Genomic DNA, 12,302 nt, shown 5'->3' on the forward strand with positions numbered 1-12,302 from the left:
GCGATTTTATTTTTCTGCATTCATTCCAGTAACGTTGAATATTGAATAAAGTTATTAATATTTTTAAAAATGCAGGCAATAGGACCTATAAGAAAAAAGTACCATAAATATTAATGGGGAAGATTTTCTTCTCTCCTCTGTTTTATCTGTTTAGTTAATATCGTGTCTTCCTATGTGCAGAAAAATATTTACTCTTTGTTCTGATCCAAAGATTTGCATCAATTTGATAATCAACAATATGACACTCAGCAGATTTCTAACTCCCAATATTCTGGAGCCTTTCCTCTGACTTTTATTGATTATTTATCATATGGTCTACTTGATTAAATGTATACACAACAGGAGACTGCCATGCTTGCTTGTATCGTTTTCTCAAGTGCTGCTGTTATTAAATTGATAGAGACGACCAAATTAATCAAGCATTAATATTTGTTTAATCAATGAAACAGGTATTAATGGTTGATTAACATGCTTAGCAGACAGATTAATGCAGTACCATGTTCATAGTATAACTGGTAATTAGTTTACGGAATTAACAACGCATATAAAGTATATTAATTAAAGGTAACTTTAATGAATAACTTCTATATTTCGGCAATGTCACATTGCCATCTTCGGGAACATAAAGATATGGTATGTGCACTCAGGAACTAACACAAAGCAAATGAGGAAGAAAGCAAGAAATTAATATTGTTCCTATAGTCCTAATGGTGCCCTCTTGCAGGCTAATTTGGTAGTCTTGGCAGTTGGGCTGAAGTTCTCATAATGAAAGTCTCCCAAATTTGGGGCAGTTTCATGCACCCAAATTTGTTGAGGTTTGGAACGTTTTTTAGAGCTGCTGAAGATTCTTTGAATAATCTTTCGTATTTAAACTTGCTACGATGGATTATTTTTGTTTTCTTCCAACGAATTTTATGGTGGGTATCTAAGGCATGGTCTGCCAGCCCAGAGTGGCTGTACTGGTGAAACCGGATGTATTCTTGGTGTTCTGAAATCCTGATATTTGTTGTTCTGCCTGCTTGGCCAAAGTAGGACAATTTGCAGCTGCAAGGGACCTGGTATACACCAGGTAGGTCTAGGGGAAGTGGTTGGTCTTTGGTAGAGCGGATAAGGGATGCCAACTTTTTATATGGTCTGTAACAGGAAGTAAGGTCATATTTTTTGAGGATATTGGTTATTTTTTCAGAGGTGCCCTGGATGTAGGGGATGGTGATAGATTTGGTGTAATCTTTATTGTGGAGGGGGGAGGGGGGTTGTGGTTTACCGGTTTTAGTATTTTTTGGATTTTTTTGGGGTTATAGCCATTAGCTAAGAAAGTGTTGAGGATGTGGTTTAGTTCAATAGTTTCAATTCTTGTAGGGCTGTATATTCGTTTTTGGATAAGTTGGATTTTGGAGGTTTGGCTTTAGTGAGAACACCGACTACGTCCAGTCTCACGTTGTTGGCGAAGACAAAGACTTCTACTTCTGTACCCCAGCCACCACTCAACACTGTAGTCAACCTCTCGTCGGCAGTTTTAAAGCCTGAAGCACTCACCGCACTTTCACGTGGTCACAATTTCGCCCTAGCTCCTAAAAGGATACCTGCTGAAGAAATCATGATCCAAATAGAGCGTGGAATTCGCAACCTGCCTAACCATATCGCCAACAACGTGAGACTGGATGTTGTCGGTGTTCTCACTAAAGCCAAACCTCCAAAATCCAACTTATCCAAAAACGAATATACAGCCCTACAAGAATTGAAAAACAACAAAAAAATAGTAATCACCAAAGCTGATAAGGGAAGCGCCACTGTGGTACTCAATCAAAAAGACTACAAAGGTAAGCTAAATTCTTTAGTACGAGACCGTACTACTTACCTCCCCATTGAATATAATCCGACCAGCTCTCAGATTAGAACTATCCACAGACTCCTTAAGAAAGTCACTTCTTGGCCTGTGGAAGTCACCAACAAACTTAAACCTTATAACTCTAGATCCCCCCGATTATATGGACTCCCAAAAATACATAAACAAAATGTGCCATTGCGTCCCATAGTGGATGGCATTGATTCCCCCACATATAAATTAGCCAAACATTTAGCCAAAACGCTCACACACTACATTGGCAACACACCATCACACATAAAAAACTCGGCCCACTTTAAAGCCAGTATAGAAAACCTCACACTCCAACACCCTGACATAATGGTCAGTTTTGACGTCGCCTCCCTATTCACTAATGTCCCACTCAAAGAAACCCTAGAACTCATCCAAGCCAAGTTTCCTCCCGATATCTCTGCCCTATTTCAGTTCACAATGAACTCAGGCTATTTCGTTTGGCAAGGAAAGTTCTACAAACAGATAGAGGGGACAGCCATGGGTTCACCACTTTTGCCACCCTTGGCCAATTTCTTTATGGAGACATTTGAAGAGAAAGCCTTAAACTCCGCCCCACAAAAACCCACTATTTGGGTTCGTTATGTGGATGATGTGTTTGCTATTTGGCCACATGGCCACATGGTCAGACACACTCCACTCCTCCTAACACACTTAAACAACCAACATCCCAGAGTCCAGTTCACCTTAGAAAAAGAGGAAAACAACACCCTCCCCTTCCTAGACACTTTAATCACCTGCCAGCTTGATGGATCTTTGGTTTTCTCTGTTTACAGAAATCCCACCAACACTGGCAGATACATTCACCAGCAATCCCACCCACCCCCCTCACAACAATATGGGGTGATAAAAACACTATATAACAGGGCAAAATTAATCTGCTCAGATGACAAGGCCCTGACTATTGAACTAAACCACATCCTCAACACTTTCTTAGCTAATGGCTATAACCCCCAAAAAATCCAAAAAATACTAAAACCGGTAAACCACAACCCCCCTCCACAATAAAGATTACACCAAATCTATCACCATCCCCTACATCCAGGGCACCTCTGAAAAAATAACCAATATCCTCAAAAAATATGACCTTACTTCCTGTTACAGACCATATAAAAAGTTGGCATCCCTTATCCGCTCTACCAAAGACCAACCACTTCCCCTAGACCTACCTGGTGTATACCAGGTCCCTTGCAGCTGCAAATTGTCCTACTTTGGCCAAGCAGGCAGAACAACAAATATCAGGATTTCAGAACACCAAGACTACATCCGGTTTCACCAGTACAGCCGCTCTGGGCTGGCAGACCATGCCTTAGATACCCACCATAAAATTCGTTGGAAGAAAACAAAAATAATCCATCGTAGCAAGTTTAAATACGAAAGATTATTCAAAGAATCTTCAGCAGCTCTAAAAAACGTTCCAAACCTCAACAAATTTGGGTGCATGAAACTGCCCCAAATTTGGGAGACTTTCATTATGAGAACTTCAGCCCAACTGCCAAGACTACCAAATTAGCCTGCAAGAGGGCACCATTAGGACTATAGGAACAATATTAGTTTCTTGCTTTCTTCCTCATTTGCTTTGTGTTAGTTCCTGAGTGCACATACCACATCTTTATGTTCCCGAAGATGGCAATGTGACATTGCCGAAATATAGAAGTTATTCATTAAAGTTACCTTTAATTAATATACTTTATATGCGTTGTTAATTCCGTAAACTAATTACCAGTTATGTCTAACCAACGTATGTCTTACTACTAGAATCATGTTCATAGTAATGGGAGAGTTTCAAGAAGTATCTGGAGGAAGCAATATCACACAGTATACCCAAGATGAGATGAGTATGGGTCGGAGCTGAACGAATGAGTAGTATCATTAAGCATAAGCTACAAAAAAAAAGAAAGAAAATATTATCGAGGACATACTGTATAAGGAGAAACGCAATCAACAAGCTCATGAACACTACAAGGTTAAGGGAAGAAAGGTGACCGGCATAGTAAGGAAGGTAAAATCAGATTTTGAGAACTGAACAAGTAGGCCAAGGCTTATTGCAAAGAGTTCTGTCATTATGTAGAAATTAAGTGGAAGAATGAGTATGGAAGAATAACTCTAATGAATGCTGATTGCAGAGAGATTACAGATGGAGATAAAATTGTTGAGCTACTGAATGACCGCTTCCCAAGGGTATATCATCATAATGAGGATATGATATGGCAGGAGTGACAAGTTCTGATGTGAGAACAGAGACTGATGAAGTGGAGGTACTTTAGATATTCCACAGTTTGTTCTATTATATAAGACACGGGATAGGAGAGTGACTAGTATGGTAAGGAAGGTGAAACTGGAATATGAGAAGAGATTGGCCCTAAGATCCGAAGAAAATCCTAGGGAATTTTTTAGCTATGTGGCCAGTAGGAGGAGAAATGATTGTGGATGAATCACAGTGTGGGATAAAAATGGGAATAGAGTGATTGATGCTCAGGACATAGTGGAATTTCTCAATGAACACTTTATTGGATTATTTCATCCTGCAGGAGTAAATTTTAATACTAGAGCGATAGGCAGGTTCGAGGTTTAGAAGCGCAGGAGGAAAGTGTGTTCCAGATGCTGAGTACTCTGGATGTCAGTAAAGCTGTGGAACTGGATGGGATTTCACCACTGGTTTTGAGAGAATGTGCTAAAGAACTGACAACTCCTTTGACCTGGCTTTTCAATGAAAGTCTGGCTATGGGAAATGTACCCAGAGAATGGAAGGAAGGTAGATAGTGCCATTGCATAAGGGTAGCAGACTGGAAGTGTCTAATTATAAGCCAGTTTGTGTGTCGTCAGTAGTTGTTAAGATCTTGGAGAAATTAGTGAGGGACCATATACAACATTGGGTAGATGAGGGTAATATTATCTGTGAGAGTCAACATGGATTTGTGATGGGGCGCTCTTGTTTTAAAAATATGCTAGCCTTTTATATTAAAGTTACAAGAGCAGTAGATGAGGTGAAGTCATATGCTGCCATTTTCTTGGACTTAGCGAAGGCATTTGATAGGGTGCCACATGATAAGCTGATATTTAAGTTGCAGCACATTGGTCTGGATGGTAGGTTGGTCAACTGGATTCAGGATTGGCTGTCCGATAGGTATCAGAGAGTTGTGTATGGTGGAGCAGTTTCAAGGAGACAGAGGGTTAGAAGTGAGGTTGGGACTTATACTGATTAACGTTTATATCAATGACATTGTAAGTGGATTGCATGGGGATAATCAGTTGTTTGCAGATGATGCAAAGCTGGGAAGGATTATTAGTAATAGTGCAGATGTGGCAGCCCTGCAAGAGGATTTGAATAAGCTAGACAGATGGGCAAATGAATGGGGGTCTCTGTTTAATGCAACAAATTGTAAGGTCTTGAGGTTTGAACACATCGATGGGACGCTACATACTCTATTTATTTGCATGGTTTCTTTGCATGGAGGGTGGTTGAACCATGAAATGCATTGTCTGATGGAGTGGTGAGAGCGAGAATGGTCAATGAGTTTAAGGAGTGGTAGGTATGATAGACTTAGTGTTTCCTAAGAGGGACCTTCCACGAAGAGTCTTTTGACTCCATGGAGGCCTGAATGATAATAATAATAATAATAATAATAATAATAATAATAATAATAATATATAGTGAAACTTGTGGGGTATTCATAACTAAAAATTCACACGCATACCACAGTAGGCTAATTAAATTTTAATAATATGTAGATATTTAGTCTTAAGTATCTTATTACATCATCAGTACAGTTATTACAAACAATACTAGGAATTACATTCAAAGGAACACTTTGTTCGCGTGCTTAAATTGAAATCCCTCTATAGAGTAGCGTATTTGAGGACCCAAAAAATCGGCTGTAATTAAAATTAAATTAAAATATATCTGATAAATTTATTATATACAATTGAGGATAATGATTTCCCAAACTTTTGGGACAGTGAGACAGTCATTATGGTTCAGATTGGGCCTTTGACGTAAAACTTCAGCACTTTCTTTATATAAACTCTCATGTTTATATAAGGACCTATGTAGCAGCTTGGTGTTTTCCATTGGATCTTATGATTAGGGTTTTCAACTCCATGTTGTGTGAGGCCAGATTTGTGCAGTTTGATAAGATGGATGTTGTCTTGAGATTCGTTTACTTATTGATCTTCCTGTTTGTCAGTAGTAAGACATCTTACAGGAAAATGGAACTTCGTATACGTCAGGTAACATCATGGATGAGAGTTTGTCTTTTGGAGAAGGTAGTAGCAAGTTGTGAATTTGGTTGATTGTCTTCAAAATTCATAATTTTTGACAGACGTTCAGAGAAGCCTTTGATATATGGTACAGTAGTCCTATGGGCTTCTTGTCTGGGTTGATGTGTAAGGAAGGGGCTGATGATTTTTTGAGTTGTTTTTGGATTGCATCCATTTAATAAGTCTGTATCTTTACTAATATCCAATTCTTGTTTAAAAGATTCTTCAGAGGAACAAAATATGTGTGCTTTGGATACCAAAAATTTTATGATGGCATATTTTTGAGATGGATGGTGAGTCGAAGAATTGTGGATGTAACGACCTGAAGAAGTTGGTTTACAATAGACAGAAACGGAAATGGAACTATCATGTTTTCGTTGGATGCGTATATCAAGAAAGGAGATACCTTGTATTGATTATTTTTCTAGTGTGAATTTGATGCGAGGATGAAGGTTGTTGATCTTATCTAGAAATGAGTATAGTTCTTGTTCAGAGTTACTCCAGACTGCAAAGACGTCATCAACATATCGTAGCCATATTTTGGTTTTGGTTCAAGAGCGAAAATTTTATCTTCTAGGTGTTCCAGAAAAAGGTTAGCTAAGTAAGGTGATAAGGGGGAGCCCATTGCTATTCCTTCCTCTTCTTTATAAATTTTCTCTTTCCACGTGAAGTATCCGGATGTGACAACAAATTTGAATAATTCTACAATATGGGATGGAAATTTGGATTCATGGGTACAGTTTGGATTTGGATACAATTTGGATTCAAATACAGCTATGGGGTGGTTGGGATATTGGCTTGACTTTTACTAGTATGTACTGGGGAACTGGCGATGAATATGACTAGGCAGTTTAATTAAAATGTCATCTCTGGCAAAGACCCAAAAGAGTGGTAAGAAAGAAAATTAATTTGCATCAAAATCTGTAGTAGCAAAAAAAAAAAAAAAAAAAAAAAAATAGAGAAATCATTATCACAGAAGTTTATTAGAGCAGAATTTAGGAATGATGAATTACAATATCATACTCTACAGGTGAAACATGGCCGTGAATGGTTCGTCATGCCATAGTTGTGTAATAACTTTTTATAATAGAGTGACAGCTGATTGGATAAAGGGAATGAATATACGATGGTACTGCTGGATCCTGCCAAGGCGATAGGATACTACATGGAACTGTATTTGGCAAGATGAAACAAATGGGATAGATATGAAATTAGTCATATGGATACAAGGGCGACTGGTGGACAGATAGCAAAAAGTAGTATATGGAGGATCATAATCCAGGCAACTAATAGTGTACTAAAGGCAGGACCGCCCCGTGGGTAAGAGGTGCCAGTGTTCAAAGTGCTTGGAACACTGCTGTTTATTTTGAACATAAATGATATACGAAATATTAGAAGTAGATATTCAGTTATTACCAAATAATGCAAATTTGTTTAGAATAAATATTAATCAAGGTGATATGGATCGCTTGCACGATTATTTAAATACCTGACGGTATGGCAAAACATAATTGATATCAACTTAATGTGGAAACTAGTTAATTTATGCATTTTGGGATAAAAAGATTACAAGCTGTGTACCACACTGAGGCAATTGATGAAGCCAGCGACTGAGGGGCGATAGTGGTAATACAGGAGTCCTCCATTATCTGCAGGGGATATGTTCAAAGGCTCCCCGCAGATACTAGAAACCGCGGATAGTACCGAGTCCTATGTATACACTATGTTTTATTGCTATACATACATAACCTTGATAAAGTTTAATTTATAAATTAGGTACAGTAAGAGATTAATAATAATTAGTAATAATAAACAGAACAATTATAACAACATACTGTAATAAAAGTTATCTTAATGTGAATGTAATTTTACTCACCTCAACATGCTCTTTTTTATTATTTATTTATTTATTATTTTATGAATTCGATAACTTTCACCTCTTCACTTAAAAGGAAGCGCTTTACGGCTTATCTTTAGCATATTGGAATTCCCAGCATCACCACCCTTGCAAATTAGGCCATTATTAATATACTCCGACAGTCGATCTGGTGACCGAGAACTACTCAGAACGGCGAACAATTTGAAATTTATGAATTGCTTATTTATGGAATTTTCAATTTAACATTTTAGGACCGACGTGACCGTGGATAAGGGAGGGGAAGGGGACTACGGCACATATACCAAATACTGAATTAGAAATTTTTATCCTGAGGTACGTAAACATCACTTACGCTGCGTATACGCAAAATACGGGTTAAGTGCATTACCACGTGTTCTAGGCATATTAAAGAATGCTGCTGTTCAGTAATTCATTAATACTGTAGACCATAATAGGGAAAGCAAACGATTTTTGGAGTTCGATAAACAGCTTTTTTGAGTGCCTGAGTGGCTGGAGCTATGATTTTGAGAGCAGCAGATCTGACTGGTTTCTCAAAAGATGAAATATTCCAGTGCAAAATAGAGGAATATATCCTACATTGCTTGCTTAAGAAAGTCTGTCAGGAACGACATCACCGTCATCTGAGAAGGCTTGTACGGACAAGTAGGACTTCCTCTGTGCGCCAATTGACTGAAACATTTGCGAAAGGCTTTTCCCGACCCATATCTGACTGAACTATGTGCAGGTAAATGAAGGGTATAGATATTGACAGTTGGATGCCTATACGAAAATCAGTGGTCTCCGTACAGGCATGCAACTATACGGAAATTGTATAGTTGCGTGCCTATACGGCAATTAGAAACTTCGCAGAAAAGGATTTCTGCGAAGTTTCTAATTCAGTGGCTGGTATGTTTAGATAGAAAGTTGAAGTTTAGAGCGCATATTATTAAACTAGCCATGGCAGTTCAAGGGATTACTTGGCTATTGAATCACACACTAATTAGACGGAAAAAGCAATTATCCGTTTGCTTTATAATGCCTTGATACCACCACCACTGGACCCAGCCACTTGGTTTTCCTGAGGATGTGGAATTCATAGAGAGGATTTAGAGGCAGGTGACCAATATAGTGAGTTCGCTCTGGAATGCTTCCTGTGAGTATAAATTAATGATCTGTGGACTGCAAAAGTTGGTTGACAGAAGAAAAACGGGGACATGATACAAGAATTTAAGTTACTTAAAGGATTTAATAGGATTACTACAAGGAAATTATATTAGCATTTGGCTAGAGGGCAGGTGGACAGCTGGCGCTTTTGAATTAGCAACTCTAAACTTGTGCACCCATATTTTAACATTATTATCATAAGCGTTTTTCGTATATATTAACCAATAAACGGAAATCTTAGCAGCAGGTACTAAGCAGCTGATTATTCTGCACAACTTGCATAAAATCAGTTATCTTTTCAATTAAAAATCACCTACGTGTAACCGCCTGCTGTGCCTACCGCATATAGTTTGGAAGGCCTTTGTTGCCGCTATCTTTGCTTCGCTGAGATGGCGGCAACAAAGGCCTATGAGAATAGCAGCTCGTGTCTCGATCTGCATAACGTCTTCGATCGCCACAACCTTCATGATAATATGAAGTGCTACATCTGGAAAATTGATATTACCGATAAAAAATGGTATGTTGTGCGATTTCTGTTGCCATGCTTCTAGCGTAAAAATAGATAACTAGGCTCACAAGCTATTTATTGATCTCAAGCAGCCCGTCTTCTGTTTGCTGTGCCTCTGCCTCCCATCTGTAAAACAGCTCCTTAGGTAAATGAGTCGTAAACCTCGATCAGCACCTTAATACTATGAAGGAACAATTCTACTCCAAATTCCGAACGCTGGAAGCTGAGCTTGAACTACTTAACGATCTACGCGGCAACAGAAGTACAACCTTGCCAGCCAATGAAATTCGCGACCAAATCGTGTCATTACATGACTCGATCGATGCCAAAAACAACAAACTCACTGACATTATTCCAAACTTTCCGACAGAAAATGGAAAATCACAAAACGATGGCATGAGCAAATTAGAAGGGGAATGCAACTTTGATTCTAAATATATGGTCAGGTGCCTTCGTTTCGGAACCATAAATAAAAGAAAGGACAGGACGAACTTTCCACGACTCGTGAAAGTGACTTGAGACACACCAACAAACACATCTAAACTGATAACAGCGATAAATAACAGGATCAAGGACACCTGCCCCAAATTGCGCATATGTACTCGACGTGACCTAATATTCGCCCAGAGATAAAAAGGACGTCATCTTCGATCTCAACTTGAAGAAAAACGTCAAAATAGAGACATTTGGATCATTGACTAAAAAAAAAAAAATTACGTTAGCTCAACAATCAAGTGAAGCCACTAGTAGTCATGGAGACTAGTATGCGAGCACTGCATTGGAAACATGCTAGACAATTGTGACTAACAGAACCTTGTATATCCACTTCACTGATAATCGCGTCCTCAAATCCAACCTCAATAGTGTCCACTACCATCTTCAGTATATGAAAAACCAAACTCCACCTACTCTCTTTGAAAAAAACTCAAAATTTACCTCTTCCATCACTATTCGCCTGAACCTTCCAAACTACATAACTCTTTCTGATCCTAGAGTGGCATCTGTGCTTATATCCACTCTGACAGGCATACGTTTCCAGAGAACACCCTACCTAGAATCGTCCATCGTTGGCCTTCTTTAACACTTTCATTGCCAAGCTAAAAATTGGAATTTCGTGTGATGGCCAAATTTTTATTATTTTTTTATTTAGTTAGCGAGGTCCACGCGATAACGTGTGATCGGCCGTTTGGTGAGAACTCGCATCGCGCGATATCGCGTGATTGTCAATGAACATGTTAATTGAAAACACCCCTTCTTCACTCTGTCAAATTCATTTTCTGTCTCTGTTACTACACTAATTCCACCAACCACTCTGAACTTTTTAATTTCTGCTCTTTCAAAATTGATTTTATTCAGTCCCACTTTTCCAACAGTAAATTCGCCCTCCAAAGAGATTTTCATTGCCACAACATCAACTGGCTTTCCTCCTCCAGTTGCACAGATCTTGCAGGAACAAATGCTGAAAAATCTGCCATCACCAATGACCTTACACAACTACATGTTCACATGCCAACCAGAATAATAGATAATCCGAATCACTCCCCAAACACTCTAGATCTCTTCCTCATCAATGACTCTACCAAATACACAGTGAATGTAGTGGGTCCCTGGGAAATTCCGACAACAATCTGTGCACACTCCTCCCCATTCAACAATATTTACATAGCCACTTCCATGCATGAGTAGTTTTGCATTGCAACAGTGCCAAGTGGGACAGCCTCTGTGAGTTATATGCCTCATTTCTATAGTTGGACTATTGTTTCCTGCCTTTTAAGCCGTGCACCGAATGTATCACCAAAGTAATCCTTACTGGCAGGGAAACATACATTCCACACATAACTCTGAACTGCCATCGCTTAATTGAAGATGAGTCATGGCTATACAAATAAAAAAATCAAGATGAACACAACTGGCTCAAATAAAGATTTCATCCTGCTTGAGTTCCTTAAATTAAAGCCTGAAATCGCTGAAAAAAGCATGAATCGCAGCCTTTCGAAATGGCAACTGAGCCTTTTGGTCTCTTGTCAAAGTCATTGGTCATAACTTTTGTCCAACACTATTCCCATCTCTACAATACCCAAATGGCTGTATTGCATCATCACCACAGATAAAGCCAATCTCCTGGCTTTACACTTTGCCTCCAATTCACACATAACTGCCAATGGTAAATGCCTCCAACCATTCCAGATGATTAATATACAATGTCCCCTATACCCATTGATAGAAAGAAAAATTCAGAAATGTCAGATCAGAAAAAATTCTCCAAATTAGACACAAAAAGGTTTCCCAGTACTCATAGCATTCCACTAATTGTCCTGAAAGTTTGTGCTCAGAACTGTCTCCTATCCTATGTCGCTGTATATACTCTCTTTCTCCATTTATATCTATCCCATAGCCTGAAAATTGGCCTATATTCAACCTATTCCCAAGAAGATAACAAATCACTGCCATCTAACTACTGCCCTATCTCACCCATCTCAGTCCTATTTAATAATGGAGAAAACCATCAATTCTCAAATTCTACACCACCGTAAAAGCACCCTACTAATAATCGACCACCGTTATGGATTCTGTCTTTTCTGATCAACAGATCTACTCACATATATCACCCATTT

The sequence above is a fragment of the Typopeltis vanoorti genome, chromosome 20, assembly GCF_054136105.1.
Source record: "Typopeltis vanoorti isolate ZY-2024b chromosome 20, IOZ_Tvanoo_1.0, whole genome shotgun sequence".
Taxonomy (NCBI): Eukaryota; Metazoa; Arthropoda; class Arachnida; order Uropygi; family Thelyphonidae; genus Typopeltis; species Typopeltis vanoorti.